The sequence below is a fragment of the Ovis aries genome, chromosome 12 (assembly GCF_016772045.2).
Source record: "Ovis aries strain OAR_USU_Benz2616 breed Rambouillet chromosome 12, ARS-UI_Ramb_v3.0, whole genome shotgun sequence".
NCBI classification, from domain to species: domain Eukaryota; kingdom Metazoa; phylum Chordata; class Mammalia; order Artiodactyla; family Bovidae; genus Ovis; species Ovis aries.
Genome location: NC_056065.1, coordinates 15281604 through 15305392, shown reverse-complemented (window position 1 = coordinate 15305392; position 23789 = coordinate 15281604).

The window sequence follows — 23789 nt, the reverse complement described above, 5'->3', positions numbered from 1 at the left end:
AGTACTTTGGCCACCTCCTGCGAAGAGTTGACTCCTTGGAAAAGACTGTGATGCTGGGAGGGATTGGGGGCAGGAGGAGAAGGGGACGACAGAGAATGAGATGGCTGGATGGCATCACTGACTGGATAGACGCGAGTCTGAGTGAACTCCGGGATTTGATGATGGACAGGGAGGCCTTGTGTGCTGCGATTCATGGGGTCTCAAAGAGTCGGACACGATTGAGCGACTGAACTGAACTGAACTGAACTGATGAAAACCGGTATCTCATAACAGCAATGGATTGTAGGAAAATTTGTAATGTTGCATCAAGGGGGAATGCTATATATAAATATAAAATATATAATAAAAATAGTGAAAGAATAAAAGCTAAAGGGATTATATTGTAGCTGTGTACTTATGGGGCTTCCCTGGTAGCTCAGTCAGTAATTGTTAATGAAAGTGGGTTTGCTTGCTGTTCAAAAGCCGATAAATAATCAAGTTTGGTGGAAAGGAAAGTTTGCTTCATTTTGCATGTGGGCAACTGAGAATGGGGCGGGCTCCTGTCCAAAGGCTTGTTCCCCCAAATTACAATCAGTGGGAAAGAGCTGTTATAGACAAAGAGAGGGAATTACATGTAGAAACAGCTGCATGTAGCTGACAATCATCTTGAAATTGGTCATGCAGTGCTGATAAAGTGCTTTAAGTTAACCTTCCATTACAGGATCACTTTGTTCCCATATCTTTGAAGCCAGTTCTCAGAATTGTGGATGCTTATGTTCTGGCTATAGTTTGGTTACCATGTGGCCACTTTGGTTACCACTTCTTCCACCAGTGGGGGTTTTAGCATCTACAAGACAACTCATAGGATATAACTCGGAATATTATCTATAGCCCTTGAAGAGGAAATAGTAGTCCCTGACTTTGCTTAATAACTGAACTTTTATTTGGATCTGTTTAACTGCTTTCCTTTGCTTCTGCATCTTCTCATTTCCATGCTTAAATTTATTCTCTGACTAAAGTTGTTGTTTTGTATTTTTTAATAGACAGAAGGCAGGCAAAGGTCATTGATGGGGATGGATGATAGCGCCCTGTTCTGTTTCATAATTCATGTATACTAAATCACCTGACATTGTCTTACATGTTGAAATCTCTGTTTATTATTGTTTCTTTGAAGTCCACTGTCACTTACACACCCAGCTCCAACATATGTTGGATGGTACCAATATCAACATTGGTCACTATTGATTATTTTTCATTATTCTCTGGCCACAGGTCAATTTTTCCATCTTAATACATTCATGTTGCAAATTACTTTTAAAAAATCTGCTATCTTGATATCCATTATAGCTTATTTAAGTTTCTGCAAAAATGTTGAAAGAATCTTGTTTCTTAATACATTTTACAAGAACATACAGGGAAATCATTAATGGCATTTACTTACGTTTTTTTACCCTCTAAATATGTGAAGATCTTTTATAAAATATAGAAGTATCTGTAACTGCATTTTTGTAGTGTTGTATATAAAACTTGTTGATCAGAATTTTTCAAATGTATAAAGGTAAAGAAACAATTCATTCCTACAAAGAGATTAAGTGGACAATATAATTATTCAGTGTTACTCTCTCAATGAGTTCTCCAGGAGTTAAAAGAATTAATTTCACTCCCATTATCACTCCTACCTCAACCCTGCCACTCACACATATAGCTTCCAGCCACAATTTTCTGCTGCAGATGTATATTATATATGTACATATATATGTCTATGTATGCACATACATACTGGATATATGAATGTCTACTCTGAATATATGTAAATATATAATATATAAGGTTCTTAGTATATATGATCTATACAGTACAAGAATTCAGCTTATACTACTTCAGTATTTCTGCCATAATTATATTATGTAGCATTACATATATTTTACAAAGCCAAGAAGGGATAATACACACAAAATTTGCAAAGTCAGTTTGTCTCTTACAATTAAAGTAGAAACTTAATTGAACAAATGAATCTTTCTCAGGACTAAAATTCCAAGACATATTTGCCTTACTCAGGCTAGAAAGAAAATATTACATTTAGTGTTTTAGTGTAACATCATCATGATATAATTTTAAACTGTAAATTTTCATTGATCATAATAGCTATAATTATTAGTCACAACTCAGACATTTAATCATAAGTTCCTATTTCTGAAAATTTCATAATACTTTGAAATATTTGAAGATATGCTTGTGCATATCTCTGTAAGCAAATAGCCCTAATTATGAGCAATGCTTTAAAATTCTTAAGAAACCCAGCACATTAGATTGCTGTACCAGGAAATTGTACCAGGAAAATCATTAGCTAGAATTTCAGTAGTAAAAGGGTATAAAAAAGACTCTCATGGAGATATTTCATGACAATGAAGTGGCTGTTTATGATATAAGTGAAATTTGAAGAAGAAGTTCTAGAAAATTAACATTCATAAGATTAAGGATAATCATATCAATTTTCTCTCAATGCTTTTTCCTTTGGGAAAAATAAACGCTGTGACAAAATTAAAAAGAAAAGAATTGTGTTAAAAAAAAAACCCTTGGTTTTGTGTTTTTTATTTTAGAGGCAGATGCTTTTCTCATGGAAGGAATAGATCATTGATTTATTAAGGCACATTGAGCAATAACTGTCAAATATGCCATCCAAAATTAATTTAATTAAATATTTGACTCATTAATTTTATAACTTGTAGTTTTGAGTTGACATGAAACTCATCCAACATTCTTAATTGAAAAGTCGTATCAGGCCACTGCAAGGATAATTTGAACTGAACAAATCTACCATATTTGACTTAGTATTAAATATAATCCAATATGAATTTTCTTACTTTTGAGTATACTTTGTCTTGTGCAATAATCAAAATCAATACTGTGAATAATTACTCTAAAGGTGATATTTTATGTCCTATATGTACATAAGGTGGATGGAAGCTTAGACATTAGGTTTATATTAGAATTGATCTCTGCAAAGTAATTACCAATCCTAGGGCCCATATTGATAATTAGGAGTGCCAAATTTAATATTTCTTATGTGATCCTTTAAAGTCTACATGTAAAATATTTCTGTTATTCTAGACATTTTCTTTTCCAATAGATCTTTATATTTTAGATGAAGCTTTTAGTCTCCAAAAATAGTAATCATTTTCATAGAAATTCTACTGAAGCAAATTAAAAATCATTAGTGTCTTCATGTTCAAATAACAGAAATGCAGATTATTAGAAATTCCAATTAAGAGGGAATCCCTGGTGGCTCAGCAATAAAGAATCCGTCTGCCAATCCTTGGGATTGGAAGATTCCCTGGAGAAAGAAATGACAACTCACTCCAGTGTTCTTGTCTGGAAAATCCCATGGACAAAGGAGCCTGGTGGGCTACAGTTCATGTGGTCCCAAGGGTTAAACACGACTTAGGTACTAAATCACCACCACCTATTATTAAGAATGAATATGCATATTGAATACCTTTAATTTCAGTTATTTTCATTAATTAATGCATTAAAATATTTATTTAGTATCTCTTGCATATTGATCAAAGTACCAAAATTAATATGTCCGCTATCTTTATAATACGTATATGAAATGCATCTCTTATTCCAATCATCTTCTCCTAGAAATATCTTGATATGTTTCTTAATGCTGGCCTTCCATGATATGTATAGCCCTTACAGTCTGATGGTTCCAGTGTAGTTGGATTTCTAATATGGAGTTTTTGTGTAAAAGTGTTCAAAAGATTCAAGTTTCCAAAAATGGTCTAAAGGATTTCGAAATGTTCAAAAGCTCCAAGCAGAAACAGTTTGACTTTTTCTGACTTTCTATTGTTAAGTCACACAGCACCAGTTCTGCCTATGTAATTGATTGAAGTAGTAATAAGTCAATACAGATAAAGAAATTAAAGAAGAACTAGACACTATTTCTGTTTGGAAAGTGGTAAGTTCACGATGTAGATTATGGAGGATGGAGAATATTGTTGAAACCTCTTTGGAAAATACAACCAGCCTCATGAAATCAGTATAAAAGAAGAGTTGTTTGTGAAAGTCTGTAGCACAATTCTTTCCATTTAACTAGATGAGATGAGAGAGATGATGGATAGACAAAAGCTTATCAAGTGAGATAATTTTCATTAATATGGAGGTGGTTGAACTGCAATGTTCAGCCTCACTTTATAAATTAACCCTCATGGCTGTTCACAAGGATGATTGGGCTGCATATGAACTTGACAAGTTTGTAAAGAATGAACACAACTTTACTTTTGTTTCAAGTTTTAAAGATTTAAGTAACAGGAATTTTGATGGACATAATATACTTTAAAATTCTTAAAACCACATTAGGAAAGCATAAAAGGAGTGAAAAATTAGACAGCATGCAGGGATATTTCAATTATACCCTTCTGTTTTGAAGAAATACATTAATACTATATCCATCACCACAGACAGCAACTGTCTTTGAAAAGAGATTATGAGGATAGTACTGGTGAATTCTAGTTTTAAGCTAAAGGATTGGTAAAATGCATACCTCATAAACATAGAGAAAGCAAGAAAAATTATCTTTTAGAATCACGATTTAGCAGCAACCAAAAATTACAATAAATATTGGATGAATGTTTACCAAGCTCAACTATACAAACTTTTAACTTTCTCAAAAAAACACTATTTTAATTTTAAACTATTGACTGCATGCATTAAGAATGCTTGATCATACATTCAATCTAAAAGCTAGACTCAAGAAATTTAAACTGAAATCTTTATCCCAAACAAAACAAAACATTATAGATAATATAAATACTTGGACTGCAGGGCATATAAAGTTAAAACAGCATATGTAAATAGAGGAAGAAGAGACAGGAGCAGGGCAGGGTGATACTCATTCTGAGTCTCTTGCAGACCCACATACATCCTTTAATTTTGGACCCCTTAAAAGTGGCTGTAACTCTGAATGTTTTTCCAAAGGGAACATGGTTTGTTATCTATCTTACGTGAGATTTCCTACAAAATAGGATCTGAGAAAATTTGCTTACAAGAATCAACAGGCAGGTTTTCAAACCACACCAGTAAGGAAATGAAAGAAAAAAGACTGAACAGAGTGAGAAGCTAATAGAATTTACTTGCTACATATACTGGAATACACAGGAATTGTGCCCTTTCAAGTGAATTCTAGGTGTGTGCATGTGGTGTGTGTGAGTGTGTATGTGTGTGTGTTCGGTTGCTCAGTCATGTCTGAGTCTTTGCAACCCGATGGACTATAATCCACCAGGATACTCTGTCCATAGGCTTTTCTAGGCAATAATACTAGAGTGGGTTGCCATTTCCTTCTCCAGGGAATATTCCTAACCCAGGGATCAAATCGGTGTCTTCTGTAAGTCTCCTTCATTGCAGGTGAATTCTTTACCACTAAAATACATGGGTAGCCCAACTTTGAAGCTTTATAATACATTTAAGATTTTCTTAGGAGTTTCATAATATGGGGCTTCCAAGGTGGCTTAAAGAGTAGTAGATAATATTTCCTGGAGTTAATCTGCATGTATATATTTTCCAGTATGTTCACTATATTATTTCTATTGAATTCCAATAAAATCTCTTCTCCAGTGAGCCTGAGTCAGTGAAAATAAAAACAAATATTAAAACCTGACTAGGACATAAAGATTAAAATTCACACTTTCCAAGGGGAAAAGAGAAAAAAGAAATATTTTGAGGGGGAAATCCAGGAGATCTGAGTAGAAGCCAATTCAACACTGAGGATTGGAACCTGTTATTGGCAGGCAGAAACATATTGATCAGCCTTCTGATCGTCTAACCACTTGAATAGGAGCAGTGTATTATTGTTTTAAAGATTTTGTCTTCCTCTCTTCTTGTGACTAAACAGTGAATTTTCACAGTTCTGTAGTGGAGAAGCCCTCAGCACTCTTGAGCCCTTAGAACAGAAGATGAGAGAATGTTAAGTTGAGCATATTTCTAAGGAAAAATCGTTAGTCGTGATAATGGAAAGACTATATTAAATTACTTTAAAACTACTTTAAAATTGCTCACTTAGAAGAGTAGTAAACACATCATATCTATTGTAATGATGTTAGGCCAGAAATCATAAAATTGTAATAATTTGCAAAAGTCTTACACTTTGAAATCAGACAGAATATTAATGCATTACAAATCTTGTATAACATGCAAAATGCAACCAAGAGCTTTGTTAAATGGAAAAAGAATATTAAGAGACAACATGGTAAAACAAAAATTCTGCCTATTTTGGCAAGAAAAAAGTACTATCAATGACAAATTTGTGCTTGCTAAGGGAAGCATCTGCCATCCGCCTCTGTGGAGACTGGAACCTGTGATGCTGCAGCTATTGATCTTCTGCATGCCCTGAAGGGAGTTCCCGTGGAGAATGAAGCACTCTGCTCCGGGGAAACTGGTGGAATGAGTCTTTAGACAGTTCGATGTTTTCAGGAACTGATTTCGAGATCCTAGTCCTTGCATCTCCTCTTATCTAGAAAAGCACTAAATCCCTTCATGGTGACATTAGTTCCCCATGACTAGCAGAAAAACCTTTGTAAAATGAGTGCTTGATTGTGTAAACTCCTACTTCACCAAACCATATATATTAACCTCCCCCTACTGCTTCTTTGGAGTAGTCTCTTAGAGTTATCTGAGGTGCTGTCTCCCAGGCTGCAGTCCTCATTTTTTGCTCCAAATAAAGTTTAACTCGCAATCCTCACATTGTGCATCATTTTTAAAGTCGATAGTATAGATGGCTTCCTCATTTTAATTTTTTAATTATGTTTTCCAAATGACTATTTTGGTTAATAAATTTGTCAACTGGACCAATTAATAATTGCTCAAATGAGTTTGTACTTTCCTGCCTAAATATGATTTTTAAAACATGCAATTAAGTTCTTGAGCTTCTTCATTTGGGTCCCCCTTTTTCCCCGAGTACTTCTGCTCAAAAAGCCTTAAGACAGACCCCTGAGAAAGCCAAAGATTTTGATTCTTTCTGAGTGTTACTTATTTTCTTCTGAGATGAGCTTCCAACATTTGGATTTCCATAGATATTAAAAAAGAATTTTCCTGTTTGAAAAAATATATATGTGTGTGCTCATATGGCAGCACTCAGATATTAAGATCCTGGCTAATTTGTTTTTCTTTTATTTCCTTGACTCATGCACCTCATCTCTCTACAAGGCCCCAAGGCTTTGCAAAACAAAGCTATCTCAGGAAAAATAGTTAGAATGAAACAGTCATTAAAATTTTCCCAACAAAGATAAACCATTATGAGTGAATCATACCAGTCAAAAAAGAATATTAACCCCCTTGGAATGTTGAAAAAGCAGTAGTAAGAAGTAAAGCTCAATGTTGTAAAGAGCAATATTGCATAGGAACCTGAAATGTTAGGTCCATGAACCAAGGCAAATTGGAACTGGTCAAACAGGAAATGGCAAGAGTGAACATCAACAGTTTAGGAATCAGTGAATTAAAATGACTGTAATGGGTGAATTTAACTCAGATTACCATTATATCTACTGCTACTGCTGCTGCTAAGTCGCTTCAGTCGTGTCGGACTCTGTGCGACCCCATAGATGGCAGCCCACCAGGCTCCACCATCCTTGGGATTCTCCAGGCAAGAATACTGGAGTGGATTGCCATTCCCTTCTCCAATGCATGAAAGTAAAAAGTGAAAGTGAAAGTTAAGTCGCTCAGTCGTGTCCAACTCTTCAAGACCCCATGGACCGCAGCCTACCAGGCTCCTTCGCCAATGGGATTTTCCAGGCAAGAGTACTGGAGTGGGTTGTAAGTTTCTTCTGTGGGAAAGAATCCCTTAGAAGAAATGGAGTAGTCATCACAGTCAACAAAAAAGCCTGAAATGCAGTACTTGGATGCAATCTCAAAAAATGACAGAATGATCTCTGTTCATTTCCAAGGCAAAATATTCAATATTACAGTAATCCAAGTCTATGCCCTGACCAGTAATGCTGAAGAAGCTGAAGTCTAATGTCTCTATAAATACCTACAAGACCTTCTAGAACTAAAAGCCAAAAAAGATGTCCTTTTCATTTCAGGGGGCTGGAATACCAAAATAGGAAGTCAAGAAACACCCTGGAGTAACAGGCAACTTTGGCTGTGGAGTACAGAATGAAGCAGGGGAAAAGCTCGTAGAGTTTTGCCAAGAGAATGCATTGATCATAGCAAACATCCTCTTCCAACAACACAAGAGAAAACTTTACACATGGACATCACTAGAAGGTCAATACCAAAATTAGATTGATTATGTCCTTTGCAGTCAAAGATGGAGAAACTCTATAGAGTCAGCAAAAACAAGACTGGGAGCTGACTGTGGCTCAGATCATGAACTCCTTATTTCCAAATTCAGACTTAAATTGAATAAAGTTGGGAAAACTACTAGACCATTCAGGTATGGCCTAAATCAAATCTCTTACATTATACAGTAGAAGTGAGAAATAGAGTCAAGGGATTAGATCTGATAGACAGAGTGCCTGAAGAACTATGGATGGAGGTTTGTGATATTGTACAGGAGGCAGGGATCAAGACCATCCCCAAGATGGCCTTGAAAAAGAAGTGCAAAAAGGCCAAATGGTTGTCTGAGGAGGCTTTAAAAATAGTCATGAAAACAAGAGATGCGAAAGGCGAAGGAGAAAAGGAAAACTATATCCATTTGAATGTAGGGTTCCAAAGAATAGCAAGGAAAGATAAGAAAGCCTTCAACAGAGATCAATGCATAGAGGAAAACAATAAAATGGAAAAGACTAGAGATCTCTTCAAGAAAATTACAGATACCAAGGAATCATTTCATGCAAAGATGGGCACAATAAAGGACAGAAATGGTGTGTATCTAACAGAAACAGAAGATATTAAGAAGTGGCAAGAATACACAGATGAACTATACAAAAATGATCTTAATGACTCAGATAATACCAATGGTGTGATCACTCACCTAGACCAGGCATCCTGAAATGTGAAGTCAAATGGGCCTTAGGAAGCATCACTACGATCAAAGCTAGCAGAGGCGGTGGAATTCCAATTGAGCTATTTCAAATCCTAAAAGATGATGCTGTGAAAGTGCTGCACTCAATATAGCAGCAAATTTGGAAAACTCAACAGTGGCCACAGGACTGGAAAATGTCAGTTTTCATTCCAATCCCAAAGAAAGGCAATGGCAAAAAATGTTAAACTGCCACACAGTTGCACTCATCTCACATGCTAGTAAAGTAATGGTCAAAATTCAATATTCAAGCTGGATTTAGAAAAGGAACAGGAACTAGAGATCAAATTGCCAACATCTGTTGGATCATCGAAAAAGGAAGAGAGTTCCTGTAAGACATCTACTTTGGCTTTATTGACCATGCCAATGCCTTTCACTGTGTGGATCACAACAAACTGTAGAATCTTAAAGAGATGGGAATACCAGACCACCTGACCTGCCTCCTGAGAAATCTGTATGCAGGTCAAGAAGCAACAGTTGGACATGACACACAAATTTGTGAAGCATTCCATATTTTTAAGCAAGGTGAAAAGACAGCCTTCTGAATGGGAGAAAATAATAGCAAATTAAGCAACTGACAAACAACTAATCTCAAAAATATACAAGCAACTTCTGCAGCTCAATTCCAGAAAAATAAATGACCCAATCAAAAAATGGGCCAAAGAACTAAATAGACATTTCTCCAAAGAAGACATACAGATGGCTAACAAACACATGGAAAGATGCTCAACATCACTCATTATTAGAGAAATGCAAATCAAGACCACAGTGAGATACCACTTCACACCAGTCAGAATGGCTGTGATCCAATAGTCTGCAAGCAATAAATGCTGGAGAGGGTGTGGAGAAAAGGGAACCCACTTGCACTGTTGGTGGGAATGCAAACTAGTACAGCCACTATGGAGAACAGTGTGGAGATTCCTTAAAAAATTGCAAATAGAGCTGCCTTATGACCCAGCAATCCCACTGCTGGGCATACACACTGATGAAACCAGAATAGAAAGAGACGCGTGTACCCCAATGTTCATCACAGCACTGTTTATAATAGCCAGGACATGGAAACAACCTAGATGTCCATCAGCAGATGAATGGATAAGAAAGCTGTGGTACATATACACAATGGAGTATTACTCAACCATTAAAAAGAACACATTTGAATCAGTTCTAATGAGATGGATGAAACTGGATCCGATTATACAGAGTGAAGTAAGCCAGAAAGAAAAACACCAATACAGTATACTAACACATATATATGGAATTTGGAAAGATGGTAATGATAACCCTGTATGCGAGACAGCAAAAGAGACACAGATGTGTAGAGAGGACTTTTGGACTCTGAGGGAGAGGGAGAGGGTGGGATGATTTGGGAGAATGGCATTGAAACAAGTATACTATCATGTAAGAAACGATCCACCAGTCTATGTTTGATGCAGGATACAGGATGCTTGTGGCTGGTGCACGGGGATGATCCAGAGAGATGATATGGAGTGGGAGGTGGGAGGGGCGTTCATGTTTGGGAACTCATGTACACCTGCGGTGGATTCATGTCAATGTATGGCAAAACCAATACAGTACTGTAAAGTAAAATAAAGTAAAAAAAAAAAAAAAAAAAAAAACTGAACATGGAACAACAGACTGCTTCCAAATCCAGAAAGGAGTACTTCAAGGCTATATATTGTCACTCTGTTTATTTAATTTATATGCAGAGTACATCATGAGAAGTGCTGGGCTGGAGGAAGCACAAGCTGGAATCAAGATTGCTGGGAGAAATACCAACAACCTCAGATATGCAGATGACACCACCCTATGGCAGAAAGAGAAGAAGAATTAGAGTCTTAATGAAAGTGAAACAGGAGAGTGAAAAAGTTGCTTTAAAATTGAACATTGAAAACTAAGATCATGGCATCTGGTCCCATCACTTCATGGGAAATAGTTGGGGAAAGAGTGGAAACAGTGACACACTTTATTTAGAGGGGCTCCAAAATCACTGCAGATGGTGCCTGCAGCCATGAAATTAAAAGACAATTGTTCCTTGGAAGAAAAGTTAAGACCAACCTAGATAACATATTAAAAAGCAGAGACATTACTTTGCCAACAAAGGTGCATCTAGTCAAAGCTATGGTTTTTTCGGTAGTCATCTATGGATGAGAGAGTTGGACCGTAAAGAAAGCTGAGTGCTGAAGAATTAATGCTTTTGAACTGTGGTGTTAGAGAAGACTGTTAAAAGGCCCTTGGACAGCAAGGAGATCCAACCTGTCCATCCTAAAGGAAATAAGTCCTGAATACTCATTGGAAGGACTGATGCTGAAGCTGAAACTCCAATACTTTTGCCACCTGATGCTAAGAACTGACTCATTGGAAAAGATCCTGATGCTAGGAAGGATTGAAGGTGGGAGAAGAAAGGGACAACAGAGGATGAGATGGTTGGATGGCATCACTGACTCAGTGAACAGAAGTTTGAGTAAATCCAGTGAGCTAGTGAGGTACAGAGAGAAGGCAATGGCAGCCCACTCCAGTACTCTCACCTGGAAAATCCCATGGACGGAGGAGCCCGGTAGGCTGCAGTCCATGGGGTCACAAAGAGTGGGACACGACTGAGCGACTTCACTTTCACTTTTCACTTTCATGATTGGAGAATGAAATGGCGACCCACTCCAGTGTTCTTTCCTGGAGAATCCCAGGGATGGGGGAGCCTGGTAGGTTGCCGTCTATGGGGTCGCACAGAGTCGGACATGACTGACATGACTTAGCAGCAGCAGCAGTGATGGACAGGGAGGCCGGGCATGCTGCAATCCATGGGGTTACCAAGCGTCAGACAGGACTAAATGACTGAACTGAAATAAGGAGAAAAAAGGGAAGAAGAGTGAAGAATCATATGTCCAAAATCAGGACCTTGGGGCCAAGGTCCTGATTCTTCAAGACATATACATAACAGTGCTTCCCGCGTAGCTCAGTGGTTATAAAATCTGCTTGTAGAGAGGCCACTTTGATTTGATCTTCCACTGGAGAAGAAAATGACAAATCACTCCAGTATGCTGGAAAATCCCAATGATAGAGGACTCTGGCAGGCTACAGTCCATGGGGCTGCCAAGAGTCAGACATGACTTAGGGACTAAACCTCCAAAGCCCTCACCCAGGTGGAGCATGGGGTAATCATGTCTTATTCGCGTATGTCTCTCATATTTTCTGCATTGGCAGGTGGGTTCCTTACCACTAGTGCCAACTGGGAAGTTGAATATGCATGCACACTTAGCTTAAAACTTACCCAATTTTGTTACTAGGGGGGCAATTCTTTGGGAGAGATTTCTAGTATTCTCCTTACATGCTGCAAGTAAAAGCAAATCTTTCCTTCTTCCAATTTTCAGCTTAATTGTGTCTATTGGGTCTACATTCACGAAGAAGGGAACCCAGTTTTCAGGTAACAATAGTGCTTTATTCACTGTCATCAAAATTATCTTGGCATTTTACCTTTTTCTTTTTTTTAATACATTTTAGGACAAACTATTGATGTTATCTGAAAAGATTTTTGGAGTTGTAACTGCAAATGCATTGATTTATTTGCAAAGATTGGTTTCTCTCTCTCTAAGAAGCCTTTTATCAAAGAACATGTTGGATCAACTTATGAATTGAAGAGTTCTAAATAGAATATTTTTAAAACAATTAATAGCATTTATTCATTATGATGAAGATGATTTTCCTTTACTATATTTGAGTATATATTCTTTTGTATGTGCTTTACTGTGTATGTGAAAATGTTTCTGAATATAAAATTTTTCGTGGATATATTCTTTGTAAGCATAAGGATCAATTAATGAATTTTGCTTTTTCCTTATAAAACTTAACATTCACCTTTGTCTGCTTGTCTCTCCCTTCAGTATTTTTCAGCCCTGAACTTGCTGCCCGCTCATACACAATACATTCTTCCTTTGCTTCCTTTTTTCTGCCTCAGCACCTTTCAGCTACAGTAGCAGAGGCCTGGGGAAGAAACATTTTGTATAGTCATTAGAATGAACTGCTGGAAGAAATGCAAATTGTTACACTGAATCTAAAAGTTAAGAGGAAAAAAAAAAGTAAATTAGTTTAAGTTTTCTCTCAAGAAAACATCATTTAAAAAGAAATGTGTGGCAAACATGTTGAAAAAAACAAAAAGGCAAACAACCCTAAATTGTGAGTTCACCTGTCTCTTATACTCTCTAATTTTTCACATATTTTAAACACTACACGGTAAAATTGTGTTAGCATTATACCCTACCTTAGAACTTATATTGGATTCCTGGTGCCACCATTGAACATGGTGTGAAAATCGCCTGATTATTTAATTGCTTCATTATTCAAATTCTACATCTGTAAAGGGGCATAACAATGAAACTCCTTTAAGAGGTCCTGTTGAGAAACAAATGGGTTAGTCATTTTTTTCAGGAGAGAGATGAGGGCATAAGAGTATGATCATATCCCAGTCACATCCAAGTCCCTGGGACAGCCACCAATGGTCAGCTCTTGGCTTCTTGCAGGAAAGAACTCAAGAGTGAGATATAGGAGAGTGAAAGGTATATTCAGGGAGTAAACACACTTCAGAGACCATGTGTGCGATTTCTTGGAAAAAGCACCAGGTTATGGGATCATCAGTTTTTGTAGGGGTGGGTAATTTCATAGGCTCCCACTATGAAACAAGGTATCTTTGAGTTCTTCAAGAAGGCCCTCACTTAGGTGGAGCATGTGATAATCATGTTGACCTTCCTGATCAACTAAAGATTGGACACTGTAGACCATTGCCTCAATTCTATGATGAATTCTCTTTCAGTCAAGCTCCTTCATGAATATGCATATATGTGCATGCTAAGTCATGCTTCCCCATTTGGGAAGCCAAATATGCATGTACCTTTAGCTTAAAACTAAGTGGGAGGAGTGGGAGTATTCCAGCTATTTTGGAGAAGAGGTAGAGATTACCAGGAATTTGGCCTCTGCCCACTTTTTGGTTTGGCCTTGAAACTGTTGAGGTGCCTGTAGGTGTGTCATTTAGCTTGCTGATGAGTTACAATGGGTGAATATTGAGGCTCAAAGTCTAGTGGAAGCCTACTCATCTGCCATCTTGCACCTATTTATTAATAGATTGAATCAGTTTATGTCATGGTCCCGGGATAAGCCATTATTTGAAAGATTGTACTCTGCCCCCTTCCTATTCCAATTGTATTTAAAGGTAAAAAATAAAATGATGATGGCTTTAACAAGATGTCCAATATACAGCAAAGGTAGAGGGGAATTAGTAAAAGGCCAGATTATCAAGATGAGCTTTTGGCTACACATTAGATGATCCACTTATAAAGGAGAGGTTATGTTGCATTTGCAATGAAGGAAATACCCTCTCTGATCTCTCATTTTGAAAACAGTCACAGAGAGAAAGCATTAGATAAGGAACCCCAAATACCCCTTAACCTCACTACCTTTGTCAATGTTTTATTAAATAGTTGAATACTTTATTTTCTAGATGATAATATTTTTTGAGACATAATTATTCACTTACCTTTTAATTTTCAAAATTTAATAACAGTTTCAGGAGGTAACATGTATGAAAGTGAAAGTGATAATTGTTTAGTCATGTCCGACTTTTGCAACCTATAGACTGTAGCCTGACAGGCTATTCTGTCCATGGAATTCTCCAGGCAAGAATACTGGAGTGGGTGCCCTGCCTTCCTTCAGGGGATTGCCCCAACCCAGGGATCAAATCCATGTCTCCTGTATTGCAGACAGATTCTTTACCATCTGAGCCACCAGGTAAGCCCCTAACACATGGATGTTGCTGCTGCTGCTAAGTTGCTTCATTCGTGTTGGACTCTGTGCGACCCCATAGACGGCAGCCCACCAGGCTCCCCCATCCCTGGGATTCTCCAGGCAAGAACACTGGAGTGGGTTGCCATTTCCTTCTCCAATGCATGAAAGTGAAGTCATTTAGTCGTGTCTGACCCTCAGTGACCCCATGGACTGCAGCCTACCAGGCTCTTCCATCCATGGGATTTTCCAGGAAAGAGTACTGGAGAACACATGTATATCTGAGTGTATTTCTCTGTGTGTATAAAAATGTGTATTGGTGATGAAAAATTAATCAGTCAATGGAAAGGAAGAGATAGAAAATTTTATTTAAGCCAAACTGGTGGCTCAGACGGTAAAGTGTCTGTCTACAATGCGGGAGACCAGGGTTCAATCCCTGGTTTGGGAAGATCCCCTGGCGAAGGAAATGGCAATCCACTCCAGTACTATTGCCTGGATAATCCCATGGACGGAGGAGCCTGGTAGGGTACAGTCCATGGGGTCGCAAAGAGTCGAACACGACTGAGCGACTTCACTTTCACTTTCACTAGAATTATAAGCCAGGAAATAGTCTTTCAGAAAGCTAAAAACTCTCTTTCTCATTAAAGGTCAAACCTCAGCTGTGCAAGTTTTTGAGACAGTGGCTGTACATGAAATGATGTATTACTGACAGTTTACACAATCCAGATCTATAGATGCAAAGCAAGTCTTCCTAGCCCCTTACAAGGTTAAGAAGGTAGGTTATCTCCCAAGGAGTTTTGACCCATGATGAGATTAAGGAGAAATTTGATCTTCTAAGGAAGTCTAGTGAAGGCAGATACACAACAAACACTAAAAAGGAAGGAGAAAGCCCAAGGGACAATGAAAAAGTTTGTGTTTAAACTTTTCTCATCTTGCCCAAAAATGTGAATTTTATTTCATAGTGTACATATGAAACTCATGATGAAAAAATCTCTCATCCCATTTCTTCACCCACCATTTCCTGTTCCTTCCCACATAGGTAACCACACAGGGCCACACTGTGCCCTCCTGGGTACAAAAGCCTTTCCTTTCCAAGGTCCCCATTTCTTGTTTGTAGAAAAGACTATCTTCCAGACTTTCTCTAAATTTCAAACACATATTTAAGTAGTAGCTAATTATAGAAGTAAGAGAATTCAGAAACAACAGAAAAATAGCCAAGAAATAAAAGTCAGGTAAAAAAGCAACATCTGAGTTCCTCAAAAGGTGAAAATATTCACTTCAGATTGGGACCTGAACCCATGTGCCTGGACTCAAACCCAATCCAAACCTAGTTTGGGGCTTGAACCCACAAAGTCAGGACTCAGATCCAGCCACAACCCTGCTTGGTACTTGAATCCACAATCTTTTATTAGAATAGCTCACCTGGAGTCTGAACCTACTGAGACTCAGGTTCTTTGTGCCTCAACACAGAAGGAATTCAAAGAGAGGCAAAGTAATAAGTAAGAAGTAGATTTATTATATAGGTTCTGCCTTATGAGATATACAAAACAATATTTTTGAGCTTTTTGCAAAGCTCAAACCCTAGTAAATGGAAGATGAACTGTTGCAGGAAGGGGGATCCCTTTCAGGGTCCAAAGTGGGCTCTTGTCTAACACTTGGAAATGAATTGCTGGAAGAGACATGCATGCTGACAAAGCATGAGATTTTACTGAAAAGGGAACAAGGTGGAGAACAGTAAGGTATGGGAAACCAGGAGAACTGCTGTGCCTCATGGCTCAGAGTCTCAGCTTTTATAAAGATGGCCAATCATTCTAACTCGGGGTCCTTTCTGGTGCTGCACAAATTGCTTCGCCAAGATGGATGACAGTGAGGAAGATCCTGGGAAGTGTTCAGACACCTGGTGTCTCCCTTTCAGTTCAGTTCAGTTCAGTTCAGTCGCTCAGTCGTGTCCAACTTTTTGTGACCCCATGAATCACAGTGTGCCAGGCTGCTCTGTCCATCACCATCTCCCGAGTTCACTCAAACTCACATCCATCAAGTCAGTGATGCCATCCAGCCATCTCATCCTCTATCCTCCCCTTTTCCTCTTGCCCCCAATCCCTCCCAGCATCAGAGTATTTTCCAATGAGTCAACTCTTCACATGAGGTGGCCAAAGTACTGGAGTTTCAGCTTTAGCATCATTCCTTCCAAAGAATACCCAGGGCTGATCTCCTTTAGAATGGACTGGTTGGATCTCTTTGCAGTCCAAGGGACTCTCAAGAGTCTTCTCCAACACCACAGTTCAAAAGCATAAATTCTTCACCACTCGGCTTTCTTCACAGTCCAACTCTCACATCCATACATGACCACAGGAAAAACCATAGCCTTGACTAGACGGACCTTAGTCGGCAAAGTGATGTCTCTGCTTTTCCATATGCTATCTAGGTTGGTCATAACTTTTCTTCCAAGGAGTAATTGTCTTTTAATTTCATGGCTGTACTCACCATCTGCAGTGATTTTGGAGCCCCAAAAATAAAGTCAGCCACTGTTTCCACTGTTTCCCCATCTATTTCCCATGAAGTGATGGGGCCAGATGCTGTGATCTTCATTTTCTGAATGTTGAGCTTTAAGCCAACTTTTTCACTCTCCTCTTTCACTTTCATCAAGAGGCTTTTTAGCTCCTCTTCACTTTCTGCCATAAGAGTGGTGTCATCTGCAAAACTCTTCCTGTTTAGTAGACCTGTTCGTTTTACATTCTGAACTAGGACCTCCTGCCATAAAATGACTCGTGCAAATGGTTACGATGGTGCCTGGCCAGGGTGGGTGGTTTCAGTCAGTGTGCTTCCCCTAACAGTACTACTTAGGGAAGCAGTTTTCATTCCAAGATTATTCAATTTGATATAATCTGGTTCAAAATAGAGAAAGGAGTACATCAAGGCTATATATTATCACCTTGCTTATTTAACTTATATGCAAACTAGTTCATGAGAAATGCTGGGCTGGATGAAGATCAGGCTGGAATCAAGATTCAGTTCAGTTCAGTTCAGTTTAGTTGCTCAGTCGTGTCCAACTCTTTGTGACCCCATGAATCACAGCACGCCAGGCCTCCCTGTCCATCACCATCTCCCGGAGTTCACTCAGACTCACGTCCATCGAGTCCATGATGCCATCCAGCCATCTCATCCTCTGTCGTCCTCTTCTCCTCCTGCCCCCAATCTCTCCCAGCATCAGAGTCCTTTCCAATGAGTCAACTGTTTGCATGAGGTGTCCAAAGTACTGGAGCTTCAGCTTTAGCATCATTCCTTTCAAAGAAATCCCAGGGCTGATCTCCTTCAGAATGGACTGGTTGGATCTCCTTGCAGTCCAAGGGACCCTCAAGCGTCTTCTCCAACACCACAGTTCAAACGCAGCAATTCTTCGGCGCTCAGCCTTGTTCACAGTCCAACTCTCACATCCGTACATGACCACAGGAAAAACCATAGCCTTGACTAGACGGACCTTAGTTGGCAAAGTAATGTCTCTGCTTTCGAATATACTATCTGGGTTGCTCATAACTTTTCTTCCAAGGAGTAAGTGTCTTTTAATTTCATGGCTGCAGTCACCATCTGCAGTGATTCTGGAGCCCAGAAAAATAAAGTCTGACACTGTTGCTACTGTTTCCCCATCTATTTCCCATGAAGTGATGGGACCAGATACCATGATCTTTGTTTCCTGAATATTGAGCTTTAAGCCAACTTTTTCACTCTCCTCTTTCACTTTCATCAAGAGGGTTTTTAGCTCCTCTTCACTTTCTGCCATAAGGGTAGTGTCATCTGCATATCTGAGGTTATTGATATTTCTCCCGGCCATCTTGATTCCAGCTTGTGCTTCTTCCAGCCCAGCTTTTCTCATGATGTACTCTGCATAGAAGTTAAATAAGCAGGGTGACAATATTGCTGACAGATATATCAATAACCTCAGATATGCAGATGACACCACCCTTATGGCAGAAAGTAAAGAGGAACTAGAGAGTCTCTTGATGAAAGTGAAAGAGAAGAGTGAAAAAGGTGGGTTAAAACTCAACATTCAAAAAACTAAAATCATGACATCTGTTCCCATCACCTCATAGAAAATAGATGGGGAAAGAATGGAAACAGAGTAACAAACTTTATTTTCTTGGGCTCCAAAATCAGTGCAGATTTTGACTGCAACCATGAAACTGAAAGACACTTGCTCCTTGGAAGAAAAGATATGACAAATCTGTGTACTGTGCCTGGTTGCTCAGTTGTGTCTGACTCTTTGTGACCCCATGGACTATAGCCCACCAGGCTCCCTTGTCCATTGGGATTCTCCAGGCAAAAATGCAAGAGTGGGTTGTCATGCCCTGCTCCAGGGGATCTTTCCAACCCAGGGATCAAACCCAGGTCTTCCACATTGCAGGCAGATTCTTTGTCTGAGCCACCAGGGAAACTGATGGCAAACCTAGACAGTGTATTAAATAGCAGAGTCATCACTTTGTCCACAAAATTCTGTATAGTCAAAGCTATGGTTTCTCCTGTAGTCATGTACAGATATGAGAGCTGGACTGTAAAGAAGGCTGAGCAATGAAGAACGGATACTTTCAAACTGTGATGTTAGAAAAGACTCTTGAGTGTCCCTTGGATAGCAAGGATCAAATCAGTCAATCCTAAAGGAAATTAATCCGAAATATTCATTGGAAGGACTGATGCTGAAGCTGAAGCTCCAATACTTTGGCCACCTGATAGGAAGAGTCAACTCATTGGAAAAGACTCTGATGCTGGAAATGATTGAGGGCAAGAGGAGAAAGGGGTGACAGAGGATGGGATGTTTGGATGGTATCATCCGCTCAATGGACATGAGTTTGAGCATGAGATAGTCCTGGAATGCTGCAGTCCATGGGGTCTCAAAGTGTTGGACATGACTGAGCAACTAAACAATGTCCTAAGTCATTTCAAGTTGCGTCTGATTCTTTGTGACCCTATGGACTGTAACTCACCAGGATCTTCTGTCCATGGGATTTTCTAGGCAAGAATACTGGAGTGGGTTGCCATGCCTTCCTCCAGGAAATCTTTCTGTCGCAGGGATCCGATCCAAGTCTGTTATGTCTCCTGCATTTGCAGGCAGGTTTTTAACTACTGTCTCTGAGATTCAATTCAACACCAGTGCACAGAGGTGGAACATTTGGCATCAGCCCATAATAAGGAACTCTAAGTTTTTCAGTCTTTCTAATAAAGCACAACATTGTCTTTTGCCTATAAGCAAGTGTATCATTTTTTTTATTCCCTGCCAAAGATCATGACTATTTTCTTCTAAGTCTAAAATTAAGCTGCAGAAATGGTCTCTGACTAAATATGCATTCATACTGTGTGGATTTTAGAAATTGTTTCTTTTAGAACAAGGTCAAGAGCACTACTGCTATCCTTAGTTTTTTTTACTAACTGCATGTCTGTTATTTTTTGAGAAAAATCTCACATTTTCCTATTCCTTTAGCATGTTAAAGACTTGCTTCCCCCTTTTTATTAAATATAATGTGAAATTTTGTATTTTTATACCATATGGTTTTGGTTGAATAGCTATAGCTTTATGCTAAATCTTATAGTTATTTGTGATTTCAATGGACAGTTACGACTTTAACATGAATGTTGTAATGTTTTCTTCACTGTTTTTAAAAAAGAATAAGATATAGCTTTAATAATAATATCTTAATTATCTAATAAGATAACAAGTGGGTAGTATAAATAGCACCTATTTCTTCTGAAGCATGAACATTTTGGAAATTTGATAAAGCAAGGATAGTCATCCCAAAGGTAATGAAGCTAACACGAGAAATCTATAGAGTTGAGTTGAGTTGAATTCAGTCACTCAGTTATGTCCAACCCTTTGCAACCCCATAGATTTCAGCACACCAGGCTTCCCTGTCCAACACCAATTCCCGGAGCCTGCTCAAACTATGTCCATCGAGTCAGTGAGGCCATCCAACCATCTCATCCTCCATCATCCCCTTCTCCTTTCAACTTCAATATTTTCCATGAGTCAGTTCCTCGCATCAGGTGGCCAAACTATAGGACTTTCAGCTTCAGTGTCAGTCCTTCAAATGAATATTCAGGACTGATACAGATTTCCTTTAGGATTGACTGGTTTGATCTTGCAGTCCAAGGGTCTCTCAATAGTCTTCTCCAACACTACATTTCAAAAACATCAGTTCCTCAGGGCTCAGCTTTCTTTATGATCCAACTCTCACATCCATACAGGACGACTGGAAGAACCATAGCTTTGACTAGATGGACTTTTGCTGGCAAAGTAATGTCTCTGCTTTTTACTATGCTATCTAGGTTGGTCATAGCTTTTCTTCCAAGGAGCAATAGTTGTCTTTTAATTTCATGGCTGCAGTCACCATCTGCAGTAATTTTGGAGCCTCCAAAATTAAAGTCTGTCACTGTTTCCATTGCTTCCCCATCTATTTGCCATGAAGTGATGGGGCCAGATAGCATGATCTTAGTTTTCTGAATGATGAGTTTTAAGGAAGCTTTTTCACTCTTCCTCTTTCACTTTCATCAAGAGGCTCTTTAGTTCTTCTTCTCTTTCTGCCATAAGGGTGGTGTCATCTGCATATCTGAGTTATTGATATTTCTCCTGGCAATCTTGACTCCAGCTTCTGCTTCATCCAGCCCAGCATTTCACATGATGTACTCTGGATATGAGGTAAATAAGCAGGGTGACAATACACAGTCTTGAAATACTCCTTTTGTGATTTGGAACCAGTTCATTGTTCTATGTCAGGTTCTAATTGTTGCTTCTTGATCTGCATACAGATTTCTCAAGAGGCAGGTGAGGTGGTCTGGTATTCCCATCTCTTTAAGAATTCCATACTATCTGATTTTAAAAAACATGAAAATGCAAATTACTTTTTACTTTTTGAATTTTAAAGACATGAAAATGCAATCCTAATTTACAAATGAACGGGGCTATGAAGGGGCTTTCCTGGTGGCTCAGAAGGTGAAGAATCTGCCTGTAGCACAGGAGTATAATTTGAAGAGTTTACTTTTGTTTTGGTTTAGATCTTAATAAAGCAATAAATTAACTAACTGTTATTTTACATATGAGCAAATAAGACAATAAGTTACATTTATTGACTTCTTTCAATAAAGTTATAAATATAAATAAATAGATGTAGTCTAAATGCACATATCAATTTATCTGTTTCACATTGACCCTTTAAATTCAATCCTATAATGATTTCTTCTCTACAGATAAGGAAATTGAAGCACTTACAAGTTAAGCACTTGTCCAAAACCAGAGAATTAAGAGAGATGAAATATAAGCCGCTATACTTTGTCCCTCTAATTGGTGAATAAAATACATTCTGTGACACTACAAATTGGAATTGGTAGGATATTGACTAAGATTATGTATGATGGGTGCCACAAATTCACCTTGAAGTGTGCTTTAAACAATCTTTTTCCTATCTGTGACATAATTTGTACCCTTAGTGAGCTATCCAGTTATCTGATAATATTGTTCTTGACAAAGCAAAACATGCATTTCAATTTATTTTCCCGATTGGAAATTAATTCTTACTGATCTTAAATTTTAGTCATTGATTTGTAATGACCAATTTTATATTAATTTCTTAGTAATGAGATTTAATTTAATGTTACATTTAGAATAGCATGGCTTGCCACAAGTCTATCTTCCATATGTATGAACTAACAAAAAATTTTAAAAAATCTGATGTTTATGTATTGAAAAGGAGAATATGTCTTAGTGATTGTTAGAAACAGTTTTAATGAGAGCTCTAATCTTTACAGATATGGTGATATAGGCTCCAAAGTGCAGCTTAGCTGAAACTGCTCTGTCTGTCTTGATGCAAAGTACTTAACATAATAAGTTTTATTCTACTACATGTAAAATGATAGGATATAAATTTTGCAGTTATTTTTTATTTGATGCTTACAGAACATTTTAGCATTGACAAGTTGAAGTTTATTTCAGATAAATTTGGAATTAGAGCTGATTTACTAGAGCCACATATTGTGAATTACATAGGCAATATATTTCAAGATATTGATATATATTGCCTTTGCAATATAGAAACAGATTGCTTATTTTACCATGGCAGGATTATTTTGCTTTAGGGAATGAATATTAAATTCCATGAATATTTGTTGAACCTGTTTCTCTGCATTGAAGAACATGCTTGTCCCAAGTGTTTCAAACTGAAATGGTATAAAATCTAGTACTTCCTTGCATGAGGTATTACTGTTGCATCAGAATCTGTTCTGAGCTCTGGCTCCACACTCTGTACTTTAGGTGAAATAACTTAGCTGCCATCTCATCATACGACTATGTCCTGGGTTATACTTATATATGGGGGTCTCAGGAGTCGTGGTATAAAAGCAGATCACTCCTCAAAATGACACAGGGATTCTCTGAAGTAAACACTGAGTCATATTTGTTGAGGAAGTTATTGCTGGCTTGTTGTCCGTTGCTTATTTCTTGGAATAAAAGTTATGACCAACATAGACAGCATATTAAAAAGCTGAGACATTACTTTGCCAACACAGGTCAGTCTAGTCAAGGCTATGGTTTTTCCAGTGGTCATGTATGGATGTGAGAGCTGGACTATAAAGAAAGCTGAGAGCAGAAGCATTGATGCTTTTGAACTGTGGTGTTGGAGAAGACTCTTGAGGGTCCCTTGGACTGCAAGGAGATCCAACCAGTCCATTCTAAAGGAGATCAATCCTGGGATTTCTTTGGAAGGAATGATGCTAAAGCTGAAACTCCAGTACTTTGGCCACCTCATACGAAGAGTTGACTCATTGGAAAAGACTCTGATGCTGGGAGGGATTGGGGGCAGGAGGAGAAGGGGACGACAGAGGATGAGATGGCTGGATGGTATCACTGACTCGATGGACGGTGAGTCTGAGTGCATTCCAGGAGTTGGTGGTGGACAGGGAGGCCTGTTGTGCCTCAGTCCATGGGTTGCAAAGAGTTGGACACGACTGAGTGAACTGAACTGACACATACATTTCCCAGTGCATCCTT